The sequence below is a fragment of the Ranitomeya imitator genome, chromosome 2 (genome assembly GCF_032444005.1).
Source record: "Ranitomeya imitator isolate aRanImi1 chromosome 2, aRanImi1.pri, whole genome shotgun sequence".
In the NCBI taxonomy this organism is placed as follows: Eukaryota; Metazoa; Chordata; class Amphibia; order Anura; family Dendrobatidae; genus Ranitomeya; species Ranitomeya imitator.
The window spans coordinates 10,426,229-10,440,731 of NC_091283.1; the positions used below are offsets into that span (position 1 = coordinate 10,426,229).

Here is a 14,503-nt window from a genome sequence, read left to right on the forward strand (position 1 = left end):
ATTGCAAAAAATATTTTTTGCGTTACCACATTTTGAGAGCTATAATTTTTCTATATTCTGGTCCACAGAGTCATGTGAGGTCTTGGTTTTTGCGGGACGAGTTGATGTTTTTATTGGTAACATTTTCGGGCACGTGACATTTTTTGATCGCTTTTTATTCCGATTTTTGTGAGGAAGAATGACCAAAAACCAGCTATTCATGAATTTCTTTTGGGGGAGGCGTTTATACCGTTCCGCGTTTGGTAAAATTGATGAAGCAGTTTTATTCTTCGGGTCAGTACGATTACAGCGACACCTCATTTATATCATTTTTTTATGTTTTGGCGCTTTTATACGATAAAAACTATTTTATAGAAAAAATAATTATTTTTGCATCGCTTTATTCTCAGGACTATAACTTTTTTATTTTTTTGCTGATGATGCTGTATGGCGGCTCGTTTTTTGCGGGACAAGATGACGTTTTCAGCGGTACCATGGTTAGTTATATCTGTCTTTTTGATCGCGTGTTATTCCACTTTTTGTTCGGCGGTATGATTATCAAGCGTTGTTTTTTGCCTCGTTTTTTTTTTTTTTTTTCTTACGGTGTTTACTGAAGGGGTTAACTAGTGGGCCAGTTTTATAGGTCGGGCCGTTACGGACGCGGCGATACTAAATATGTGTACTTTTATTGTTTTGTTTTTTTTATTTAGATAAAGAAATGTATTTATGGGAATAATATTTTTATTTTTTTTTTCATTATTTTGGAATATTTTTTTTTATTTTTTTTTTACACATTTGAAATTTTTTTTTTTACTTTTTTACTTTGTCCCAGGGGGGGACATCACAGATCAGTGATCTGACAGTTTGCACAGCACTCTGTCAGATCACTGATCTGATAGGAGTGCAGGCTGCTTCACAGTGCCTGCTCTGAGCAGGCTCTGTGAAGCCACCTCCCTCCCTGCAGGACCCGGATCCGCGGCCATCTTGGATCCGGGGCTGGAGGGAGCAGGGAGGGAGGTGAGACCCTCGCAGCAACGCGATCACATCGCGTTGCTGCGGGGGGCTCAGGGAAGCCCGCAGGGAGCCCCCTCCCTGCGCGGTGCTTCCCTGTACCGCCGGCACATCGCGATCATCTTTGATCGCGGTGTGCCGGGGGTTAATGTGCCGGGGGCGGTCCGTGACCGCTCCTGGCACATAGTGCCGGATGTCAGCTGCGATAAACAGCTGACACCCGGCCGCGATCGGCGGCGCTCCCCCCGTGAGCGCTGCCGATCGCATATGACGTACTATTGCGTCCTTGGGAAGTAAAGCCCACCCCACATGGACGCAATAGTACGTCTAATGGCAGAAAGGGGTTAATATTTACATTTGTGCTTCAGTGACAGTCCTGCGTGTGTGGCATCTCTCTCATTTGATGCCACCAACAACAGAGTGTGTAACATTGTGCCTGATTTTCGTTGTGGTCTCACTCACCTGTAAAGGGGTAGCTAAATCATACTGAAGTTATAGCTCACCATGTAATTTGTGTGACAGCAACAAATACCGTTAGTTTGTTTACGTTTTTAAAACAATGAGGAAGTCTGGTGGAAGAGGTCGTGGCCGGGGGTGTTCTGTTGTGTAGGCAATCCAGTAACACAGTGTGCAGTAATCAGGGCACATACAGTGATCTGACAATAACCCAAAAACAATAGAACGAGCTCTAAGACGTGGAATCTCTGTAGACCGCAATACCTGAACCTATCCTAACACAACTAAAGGCGGCTGTGGATTGCGCCTGTCACTACCTATGCAACTCGGCACAGCCTGAGGAGCTGACTGGCCTGAAGATAGAAATACAAGCCTGACTTGCCTCAGAGAAATACCCCAAAGGAAAAGGCAGCCCCCCACATATAATGACTGTTAGCAAGATGAAAAGACAAAACATAGGGATGAAATAGATTCAGCAAAGTGAGGCCCGATATTCTAGACAGAGCGAGGATAGCAAAGAGAACTATGCAGTCTACAAAAAACCCTAAAGCAAAAACCACGCAAAGGGGGCAAAAAGACCCACCGTGCCGAACTAACGGCACGGCGGTACACCCTTTGCGTCCCAGAGCTTCCAGCAAAAACGAATAGACAAGCTGGACAGAAAAAACAGCAACAAAAGCAAAGAAGCACTAATCTAAGCAGAGCAGCAGGCCACAGGAAAGATCCAGGAGCTCAGATCCAACACTGGAACATTGACAAGGAGCAAGGAAGACAGAATCAGGTGGAGTTAAATAACAAGGCAGCCAACGAGCTCACCAGAACACCTGAGGGAGGAAGCCCAGAGGCTGCAGTACCACTTGTGACCACAGGAGTGAATTCAGCCACAGAATTCACAACAGTACCCCCCCCTTGAGGAGGGGTCACCGAACCCTCACCAGAGCCCCCAGGCCGACCAGGATGAGCCACATGAAAGGCACGAACAAGATCTGGAGCATGGACATCAGAGGCAAAAACCCAGGAATTATCCTCCTGAGCATAACCCTTCCATTTAACCAGATACTGGAGTTTCCGTCTAGAGACACAAGAATCCAAAATTTTCTCCACAATATACTCCAATTCCCCCTCCACCAAAACAGGGGCAGGAGGCTCAACAGATGGAACCATAGGTGCCACGTATCTCCGCAACAACGACCTATGGAATACATTATGTATGGAAAAGGAGTCCGGGAGGGTCAGACGAAAGGACACAGGATTGAGAATCTCAGAAATCCTATACGGACCAATAAAACGAGGTTTAAATTTAGGAGAGGAAACCTTCATAGGAATATGACGAGAAGATAACCAAACCAGATCCCCAACACGAAGTCGGGGACCCACACGGCGTCTGCGATTAGCGAAAAGTTGAGCCTTCTCCTGGGACAAGGTCAAATTGTCCACTACCTGAGTCCAGATCTGCTGCAACCTGTCCACCACAGAATCCACACCAGGACAGTCCAAAGACTCAACCTGTCCTGAAGAGAAACGAGGATGGAACCCAGAATTGCAGAAAAATGGAGAGACCAAGGTAGCCGAGCTGGCCCGATTACTAAGGGCGAACTCAGCCAACGGCAAAAAGGACACCCAATCATCCTGGTCTGCAGAAACAAAACATCTCAGATATGTTTCCAAGGTCTGATTGGTTCGTTCGGTCTGGCCATTAGTCTGAGGATGGAAAGCTGAGGAAAAAGATAGGTCAATGCCCATCCTACCACAAAAGGCTCGCCAGAACCTTGAAACAAACTGGGAACCTCTGTCAGAAACAATATTCTCAGGAATGCCATGCAAACGAACCACATGCTGGAAGAACAAAGGCACCAAATCAGAGGAGGAAGGCAATTTAACCAAGGGCACCAGATGGACCATTTTAGAAAAGCGATCACAGACCACCCAAATGACTGACATCTTTTGAGAAACGGGAAGGTCAGAAATGAAATCCATCGAAATATGTGTCCAAGGCCTCTTCGGGACCGGCAAGGGCAAAAGCAACCCACTGGCACGTGAACAGCAGGGCTTAGCCCTAGCACAAATCCCACAGGACTGCACAAAAGCACGTACATCCCGTGACAGAGATGGCCACCAGAAGGATCTAGCCACTAACTCTCTAGTACCAAAGATTCCTGGATGACCAGCCAACACCGAACAATGAAGTTCAGAGATAACTTTACTAGTCCACCTATCAGGGACGAACAGTTTCTCGGCCGGACAACGATCAGGTTTATTAGCCTGAAATTTTTGCAACACTCGCCGCAAATCAGGGGAGATGGCAGACACAATGACTCCTTCCTTGAGGATACTCGCCGGCTCAGATAAACCCGGAGAGTCGGGCACAAAACTCCTAGACAGAGCATCCGCCTTCACATTTTTAGAGCCCGGAAGGTACGAAATCACAAAATCGAAGCGAGCAAAAAATAACGACCAACGGGCCTGTCTAGGATTCAAGCGCTTGGCAGACTCGAGATAAGTAAGGTTCTTATGATCAGTCAATACCACCACGCGATGCTTAGCTCCTTCAAGCCAATGACGCCACTCCTCGAATGCCCACTTCATGGCCAGCAACTCTCGGTTGCCCACATCATAATTACGCTCAGCAGCAGAAAACTTCCTGGAAAAGAAAGCACATGGTTTCAACACTGAGCAACCAGAACCTCTCCGTGACAAAACCGCCCCTGCTCCAATCTCAGAAGCATCAACCTCGACCTGGAACGGAAGAGAAACATCTGGTTGACACAACACAGGGGCAGAACAAAAACGATGCTTCAACTCCTGAAAAGCTTCCACGGCAGCAGAAGACCAATTAACCAAATCAGCACCCTTCTTGGTCAAATCGGTCAATGGTTTGGCAATGCTAGAAAAATTACAGATGAAGCGACGATAAAAATTAGCAAAGCCCAGGAACTTTTGCAGACTTTTCAGAGATGTAGGCTGAGTCCAATCCTGGATGGCTTGGACCTTAACCGGATCCATCTCGAAAGTAGAAGGGGAAAAGATGAACCCCAAAAATGAAACTTTCTGCACACCGAAGAGACACTTTGATCCCTTCACGAACAAAGAATTAGCACGCAGTACCTGGAAAACCATTCTGACCTGCTTCACATGAGACTCCCAATCATCAGAGAAGATCAAAATGTCATCCAAGTAAACAATCAGGAATTTATCCAGATACTCACGGAAGATGTCATGCATAAAAGACTGAAAAACAGATGGAGCATTGGCAAGTCCGAACGGCATCACTAGATACTCAAAATGACCCTCGGGCGTATTAAATGCCGTTTTCCATTCATCTCCTTGCCTGATTCTCACCAGATTATACGCACCACGAAGATCTATCTTAGTGAACCAATTAGCCCCCTTAATCCGAGCAAACAAGTCAGATAACAATGGCAAGGGATACTGAAATTTCACAGTGATCTTATTAAGAAGGCGGTAATCAATACACGGTCTCAGCGAACCATCCTTCTTGGCTACAAAAAAGAACCCTGCTCCCAGTGGTGATGACGATGGGCGAATATGTCCCTTCTCCAGGGATTCCTTCACATAACTGCGCATAGCGGTGTGTTCAGGCACGGATAAATTAAATAAACGACCTTTAGGGAATTTACTACCAGGAATCAAATTGATAGCACAATCACAATCCCTATGCGGAGGTAGGGCATCGGACTTGGGCTCTTCAAATACATCCTGATAATCAGACAAGAACTCTGGGACCTCAGAAGGAGTGGATGACGAAATAGACAAAAATGGAACATCACTATGTACCCCCTGACAACCCCAGCTGGATACCGACATAGAGTTCCAATCCAATACTGGATTATGGGTTTGTAGCCATGGCAACCCCAACACGACCACATCATGCAGATTATGCAGCACCAGAAAGCGAATAACTTCCTGATGTGCAGGAGCCATGCACATGGTCAGCTGGGCCCAGTACTGAGGTTTATTCTTGGCCAAAGGCGTGGCATCAATTCCTCTCAACGGAATAGGACACCGCAAAGGCTCCAAGAAAAAGCCACAATGCTTAGCATAATCCAAATCCATCAGATTCAGGGCAGCGCCTGAATCCACAAACGCCATGACAGAATACGATGACAAAGAGCATATCAAGGTAATGGACAGAAGGAATTTGGACTGTACAGTACCAATGACGGCAGACCTATCGAACCGCTTAGTGCGCTTAGGACAATCAGAAATAGCATGAGTGGAATCACCACAGTAGAAACACAGACCATTCAGACGTCTGTGTTCTTGCCGTTCAACTCTGGTCATAGTCCTATCGCACTGCATAGGCTCAGGTTTAATCTCAGACAATACCGCCAGATGGTGCACAGATTTACGCTCGCGCAAGCGACGACCGATCTGAATGGCCAAAGACATAGACTCATTCAAACCAGCAGTCATAGGAAAACCCACCATGACATCCTTAAGAGCCTCAGAGAGACCCTTTCTGAACAAAGCTGCCAGCGCAGATTCATTCCACAGAGTGAGTACTGACCACTTCCTAAATTTCTGACAATATACTTCTATATCATCCTGACCCTGGCACAAAGCCAGCAAATTTTTCTCAGCCTGATCCACTGAATTAGGCTCATCGTACAGCAATCCGAGCGCCAGGAAAAACGCATCGACACCACTCAATGCAGGGTCTCCTGGCGCAAGAGAAAATGCCCAGTCCTGAGGGTCGCCGCGCAAAAAAGAAATAATAATCAAAACCTGTTGAACTGAATTACCAGAAGAATGAGGTTTCAAGGCCAGAAATAGCTTACAATTATTTTTGAAGCTCAGAAACTTAGTTCTATCACCAAAAAACAAATCAGGAATAGGAATTCTTGGTTCTAGCATAGATTTCTGATCAATTGTATCTTGAATCTTTTGAACATTTATAACGAGATTATCCATTGAAGAGCACAGAGCCTGAATATCCATGTCCACAGCTGTGTCCTGAAGCACCCTAATGTCTAGGGGAAAAAAAAGACTGAACACAGAGCTGAGAAAAAAAAATGATGTCAGAACTTCTTTTTTCCCTCTATTGAGAATCATTGGTTTGGCTCCTTGTACTGTTGTGTAGGCAATCCAGTAACACAGTGTGCAGTAATCAGGGCACATACAGTGATCTGACAATAACCCAAAAACAATAGAACGAGCTCTGAGACGTGGAATCTCTGTAGACCGCAATACCTGAACCTATCCTAACACAACTAAAGGCGGCTGTGGATTGCGCCTGTCACTACCTATGCAACTCGGCACAGCCTGAGGAGCTGACTAGCCTGAAGATAGAAATACAAGCCTGACTTGCCTCAGAGAAATACCCCAAAGGAAAAGGCAGCCCCCCACATATAATGACTGTTAGCAAGATGAAAAGACAAAACATAGGGATGAAATAGATTCAGCAAAGTGAGGCCCGATATTCTAGACAGAGCGAGGATAGCAAAGAGAACTATGCAGTCTACAAAAAACCCTAAAGCAAAAACCACGCAAAGGGGGCAAAAAGACCCACCGTGCCTGTCACGATTCCCCTGACCGCTGTCACCACTGGGTCAGGATTCACACCGTGACCGTCACCCCTACGTCACGGATCAGGGTGACTTTAGGCCAACAGACGGCTATCACATGTGCAGGGGGGCTTATCTTAGTTATCCCTCCACTGCTAACAATGTGATGAAGAACCACACACAAGGCTATTGACCTCTTAGTTTACAGCAGGGGCTTATTCTAGGTATCCCACTGCTTTCAATATACCACGAACTGCAGGGATTTATGTATATCCCGCTTACAGTTCCACTTAACACTTGCAGCTCTCTGGCGCCCCCTTACTCTCAGGTCAGATTAGGTACTGCACCCTGGGTAATTAGTCGCCAGAAAGGCTGCCTGCTATGTACTGGCTATTGGGCATGCTGCAGCGACGCGATAACTACTCCCACACCGGCAGGAACAATAATTATGAACCCCGCAGTCACTGCAGCAGCACTCAACAGTCTGCACACTTATCGCTGCCACCAGCTTCGATTAAACGGGTCCGAAGCTAACCCAACACAGTAGCGTAATTCTCTTCAAGAGACAGGGTACGGCTTTTAGAGCATGGAGAAGAACTAATATATAATAGTATATCCCATTAAAATTAATCAGGCAGTGCTTTATCAAAAATAGTTTATAAAGATGTTATACATGAGACAATTGCAAATATGTACAAGGGTAATTATAACATAAAGGGAATAAATGAGAAAAGATAACACTCACATATTAAAAGCATTGCAGGCATCCAGGCTAGTGCAGTTTCCATACATCCCAGTCCATGGGAGGTACTCAGCTCTTCCAGGACAATAGGACAAAACAGTCCAGAAGGAGAAATCAGCAGAAGACCGTGCCCTGGGCAGCCTGCTACAACTTAATACCTGGAGGCTGTGACATCACAGAAGGGCTGGCTTATCCAGACCCTCCTCTCTCTACATTCTGCCTAAACTTTAAACTATTCTCTCTAATTTCTATAACTTCACTACAAAACATGACAGAGTCATACCAAACCCATAATTCATCTCGGATTAACGTGAGCATTCTAATGAGATCAAATATGTCCTATCTGGGATACATATTTACAGAGAAAACCCTACTTCTTTACCAGATGGAGTTAGAAGCCCGAGATTCATGGGATGTGTAAATACACCGAGTGAGACTAAGAATATATATTTTCGTATTTCTAGCTTAAATCGTTTGCCTAATATCTAACAAAAACTAAACAAAGAATCTTTCATGAATTTTTGGAGCCATTTTCCTGTTCTAGCTGGAGCGAGATTCTACCCTGGTCGTAAATTCCTCTCGGCCATAAAACTTCCCCCAGTGCAGTGGCAAAGCAGCTCTTGGCTGAGTGAAAGGGAAGGGGGGGCTTGTTAGCCCACAGCCTTGAGCAAGAGAACTACTTATGATATTTCATACCATATCGTGACAGTGCCGAACTAACGCACGGCGGTACACCCTTTGCGTCCCAGAGCTTCCAGCAAAAACGAATAGACAAGCTGGACAGAAAAAACAGCAACAAAAGCAAAGAAGCACTAATCTAAGCAGAGCAGCAGGCCACAGGAAAGATCCAGGAGCTCAGATCCAACACTGGAACATTGACAAGGAGCAAGGAAGACAGAATCAGGTGGAGTTAAATAACAAGGCAGCCAACGAGCTCACCAGAACACCTGAGGGAGGAAGCCCAGAGGCTGCAGTACCACTTGTGACCACAGGAGTGAATTCAGCCACAGAATTCACAACAGCGTTCATTGTCAGCTGGTAATGAGGGTAGTGGTAGTGGTGGAGCATCAGCTGGTCGTGGGAAAAAAAATATTGCACCTAAGTCTGGAGCTGTGGAGCCAGGTTCGTCGTCTGGCTACACAAGGCCTCGAACGCTCCCTTTTCTGGGAGTAGGAAAACCGCTTTTAAAGCCGGAGCAGCAAGAGCAAGTTTTGGCTTATCTTGCTGACTCAGCCTCTAGCTCTTTTGCCTCCTCTCGTGAAACTGGTAAATGTCAAAGCAGCGCGTAGTTAGTGGATGTTGACGGTCAGGGACAAGTCGCTTCCTTGTCCTCTTCAGCAAAAACAACAACAGAGAAGAATGCAGCAGGCGACACAACGGGTTACTCCATGGAGCTCTTTACACATACCGTCCCTGGCTTAGAAAGTGAAGCAGTTAACAGTCCATGCCCATTACAAGTTGAATCTGACATGGAGTGCACTGATGCACAGCCACAGCCAGACTACTATGCTGGTCCTTTGACTCAGACCACAACATTGCCCTCGCAGGGTAATGATCAAGAATCAGACCCTGATGAGACTATGTTGCCCCATCTCGAACGCTATACCACCGACCGACACGGTGACACAGACGAAGTTGCACACGAGCTACAAGAAGAGGTAATAGATGACCCAGTTCTTGACCCCGATTGGCAGCCATTGGGGGAACAGGGTGCAGGCGGCAGCAGTTCTGAAGCGGAGGAGGAGGGGCCGCAGCAGGCATCAACATCGCAACAGGTTCCATCTGCCGGGCCCGTATCTTGCCCAAAACGCGTGGCAAAGCCAAAACCTGTTGGAGGACAGCGTGGCCATCCGGTTAAAGCTCAGTCTGCAATGCCTGATAAGGTATCCGATGCTAGAAAGAGTGCAGTCTGGCATTTTTTTAAACAACATCCAATTGATCAGCGCAAAGTCATCTGTCAAAAATGTTCAACTACCTTAAGTAGAGGACAGAATCTGAAATGTCTCAATACAAGTTGCATGCATAGACATTTAACCACCATGCATTTGCAAGCCTGGACTAACTACCAAACGTCCCTTAAGGTTGTAGCACCCTCGGCCAATGAAGCTAGTCAGCAACGCAACATCCCTTCCGGCAGTGTAGGGCCACCATTTTCCGCACCACCTGCAGCATCTGTGCAGGTTTCTTTGCCAGGCCAAAGCAGTCAGGGTCAGGGAATCACCAGTTTTGTAGTAGGAAACACTGCATCTAGGGCACCGGCGGCAACAATACCATCTCCCACCGTCTCTCAGTCTGCCATGTCCACCGGCACCCCCGCTAGTTCCACGATCTCCAGCTCTCCAGTCCAGCTCACCCTACATGAGACTATGGTTAGAAAAAGGAAGTACTTAGCCTCGCATCCGCCTATACAGGGTTTGAACGCCCACATAGCTAGACTAATCTCGTTAGAGATGATGCCCTACCGGTTAGTTGAAAGCGAAGCTTTCAAAGCCCTGATGGACTACGCTGTACCACGCTACGAGCTACCCAGTCGACACTTTTTTTCCAGAAAAGCCATCCCAGCCCTCCACCAGCATGTTAAAGAGCGCATCGTCCATGCACTCAGGCAATCTGTGAGCACAAAGGTGCACCTGACAACAGATGCATGGACCAGTAGGCATGGCCAGGGACGTTACGTGTCCATCACGGCACACTGGGTAAATGTGCTGGATGCAGGGTCCACAGGGGACAGCAAGTTTGGGACAGTTTTGCCTAGCCCACGGTCTAGGAAACAGTTGGCTGTAGCCGTTCGCACCCCCTCCTCCTCCTCTTCGTCCTCCTGCAGAAGCGAGAGCTCGTCCACAGACCGCAGTCGCACAACCACTCCATCCGCAGCTGCCACTGTTGCACACCAGGTCTCCCATTATGGGGCAGCTACTGGCAAACGTCAGCAGGCTGTATTGGCTATGAAGTGTTTGGGCGACAACAGACACACCGCGGAAGTTCTGTCCGAGTTCTTGCAGAAAGAAACGCAGTCGTGGCTGGGCACTGTAGATCTTGAGGCAGGCAAGGTACTGAGTGATAACGGAAGGAATTTCATGGCTGCCATCTCCCTTTCCCAACTGAAACACATTCCTTGCCTGGCTCACACCTTAAACCTGGTGGTGCAGTGCTTCCTGAAAAGTTATCCGGGGTTATCCGACCTGCTCCTCAAAGTGCGTGGACTTTGCTCACATATCCGCCGTTCGCCCGTACACTCCAGCCGTATGCCGACCTATCAGCGTTCTTTGAACCTTCCCCAGCATCGCCTAATCATAGACGTTGCAACAAGGTGGAACTCAACACTGCACATGCTTCAGAGACTGTGTGAACAGAGGCGGGCTGTTATGTTTTTGTGGGAGGATACACATACACGGGCAGGCAGTAGGATGGCAGACATGGAGTTGTCAGGTGTGCAGTGGTCGAAGATTCAAGACATGTGTCAAGTCCTTCAGTGTTTTGAGGAATGCACACGACTGGTTAGTGCAGACAACGCCATAATAAGCATGAGCATCCCCCTAATGCGTCTGCTGATGCAAAGTTTGACGCACATAAAGGATCAGGCGTCTGCAGCTGAGGAAGAGGAAAGCCTTGATGACAGTCAGCCATTGTCTGGCCAGGGCAGTGTACAGGACGAGTTAGCGGGTGAAGAGGAGGAGGAGGACGAGGAGGATGATGGGGATGATTATATTTTTAATGAGGAAGCTTTTCCGGGGCCACTGGAAATTGGTGGCGCGGCAAGGCCGGGTTCTGGTTTTTGGAGGGACACAAGTGACGTGGATTTGCCTGAAACTGCCCCTCAACCAAGCACAACCGCAGATTTGAGAACTGGAACTTTGGCCCACATGGCGGATTATGCCTTACGTATCCTCAAAAGGGACACACGCATAACTAAAATGATGAACGATGACGATTACTGGTTGGCCTGCCTCCTTGATCCTCGCTATAAAGGCAAATTGCAAAATATAATGCCACATGAGAACTTGGAACTAATATTAGCAACCAAACAATCAACTCTTGTTGACCGTTTGCTTCTGGCATTCCATGCACACAGCGCCCGTGATCGTTCTCACACGAGCTGCAGGGGCCAGCAGACCAGAGGTGTTAGAGGGGCAGAAATCAGAAGTGGCGTTGGCCAGAGGGGTTTTCTGACCAGGTTGTGGAGTGATTTTGCTATGACCGCAGACAGGACAGGTACTGCAGCATCAATTCAAAGTGACAGGAGACAACATTTGTCCAGTATGGTTACAAACTATTTTTCATCCCTTATCGATGTTCTCCCTCAACCGTCATTCCCATTTGATTACTGGGCATCAAAATTAGACACCTGGCCAGAATTGGCAGAATATGCATTGCAGGAGCTTGGTTGCCCGGCAGCTAGTGTCCTATCAGAAAGAGTATTCAGTGCTGCAGGTTCAATACTAACAGAAAAAAGGACTCGTCTGGCTACCCAAAATGTAGATGATCTAACCTTCATTAAAATGAACCACAACTGGATTTCGAAATCTTTTGCCCCACCTTGCCCGGCCGACACCTAGCTTTCCTATGAAAAGGTCTTGCCTGTGGACTATTCTGAATGCCTTTTCCAATCTCGTAATTTTCTGCACCTGATTGTCCAGCATACGACATGTTTACACCTCACAAAATGGCCAAACTCCCCACACGGGGCCTTGGTATCGACACTTGGCGACAGCACCCGTGAGAGTGCTGTTTGTCTGAAGAGGTGGGTGTGCCCGCTTTTGGTCGACGGCACTGCCACTGGGTCCCTCCTAGTATAATAAAGTGTCTCTGGCGGTGGTGGTGCGCACCCAACGTCAGACACACCGTTGTAATATGAGGGGCCCTGGGCCTGTACCGCCGGCCACAAGACAGTCCCCCCCCCTCAGCTCAAACAGTGCTCTACCACTTGCAAAATTATCTCACAGCTCCACCAATGTTTAGTCTATGCGCTGACATCCTTCAATGCCTGCCACTGACAATACCATTGTATTGACATTTTTGTTATGTTAGGCCTTCGAAGCCTGTCTGCGGTCACTCCTTCCACTATGCCTCCACTGACCACACCACTGCTGCCCGTGTACCCCTGGAACCAATTTAAAATTGCCTACAGCCAGCCCAATTTTTTTATTTTAGGCCTTCGATGCCTGTCTGCGGTCCATTCTTTCCACTACTACTACACTGAGCAGGCCACTGCTGCCCGTGTACCCCTGGAACCAATTTAAAATTGCCTACAGCCATGTGTTATTATTTTAGGCCTTCGATGCCTGTCTGCGGTCACTCCTTCCACTAGGCCTCCACTGACCACACCACTGCTGCCCGTGTACCCCTGGAACCAATTTAAAATTGCCTACAGCCATGTGTTATTATTTTAGGCCTTCGATGCCTGTCTGCGGTCACTCCTTACAATATGCCTCCACTGACCACACCACTGCTGCCTGTGTACCCCTGGAACCAATTTCAAATTGCCTACAGCCATGTGTTATTATTTTAGGCCTTCGATGCCTGTCTGCGGTCACTCCTTCCACTATGCCTCCACTGACCACACCACTGCTGCCCGTGTACCCCTGGAACCAATTTAAAATTGCCTACAGCCAGCCCAATTTTTTTATTTTAGGCCTTCGATGCCTTTTTGCGGTCACTCCTTCCACTAGGCCTCCACTGACCACACCACTGCTGCCCGTGTACCCCTGGAACCAATTTAAAATTGCCTACAGCCTGCCCAATTTTTTTATTCTAGGCCTTCGATGCCTGTCTGCGGTCCATTCTTTCCACTACTACTACACTGACCAGGCCACTGCTGCCCGTGTACCCCTGGAACTAATTTAAAATTGCCTACAGCCATGTGTTATTATTTTAGGCCTTCGATGCCTATCTGCGGTCACTCCTTACAATATGCCTCCACTGACCACACCACTGCTGCCCGTGTACCCCTGGAACCAATTTAAAATTGCCTACAGCCATGTGTTATTATTTTAGGCCTTCGATGCCTGTCTGCGGTCACTCCTTCCACTATGCCTCCACTGACCACACCACTGCTGCCCGTGTACCCCTGGAACCAACATCAGAAAATATAAAAATAAGTATTTTGCTCATAAAAAAGAAAATACTGGAGAGATATCAAATGCAGACATTTTAACATTAAAAACAAACACATACAACAAAAATCTGGTACAGTACTAAAAATGGCCACCAGCTACAATAACTTTCTCCTGCAAGTAGTTAACTGAAAGGTTTTTTCAATTTAAAACACAGATATGGCATCCACCGAGTGTTGTCCTGTCGCGTCTTCTTTATATTATTGCCAAGAAGATGCAAAACAATGAAAATAATAAAATCATTATTTACCAAAAAAATAGAGTAAGTCAAAACCACATTGCAAATAAACATTCATTACAAATAAAGAAGCAGGGCGCGTCCGAGGGTGAGTATATAACTAATAAGAATATAATCACCCTCGGACGCGCCCTGCTTCTTTCCGACAGCCTTCCTTCCTAAGAATCAGCCCTTCCGTGGTGTAGAGAGAGGGTTTGTTACACTCCAAGGTGTTCTCCAGGTTGCCTTTCCAGAGCTTCGATCTTCCGGCTCTCGTTTAGTAGTTGTCGGAAAGTTGGCTGCATTAGGCCTACAAATTGGGTATGGGGTGGAGAGAGATGGTGTGTTCCACTCCAAGGTGTTCTCCAGGTTGCCTTTCCAGAGCTTCGATCTTCCGGCTCTCGTTTAGTAGTTGTCGGAAAGTAGGCTGCATTAGGCCTACAAATTGGGTATGGGGTGG

General features: G+C 47.2%; 1 long non-coding RNA gene across 1 annotated transcript in view; it reads right to left on the reverse strand.

Annotated features, from left to right (window-relative positions):
- Window positions 1–8,002, reverse strand: part of LOC138667107 (uncharacterized) — a 145,763-nt gene extending 137,761 nt beyond the window's left edge. Inside the window, exon 1 of the long non-coding RNA XR_011318600.1 lies at window positions 7,717–8,002. This is a non-coding gene — a long non-coding RNA (uncharacterized lncRNA). The remainder of the gene's footprint in view (window positions 1–7,716) is intronic.
- Between the last annotated feature and the right edge of the window lie 6,501 nt (window positions 8,003–14,503).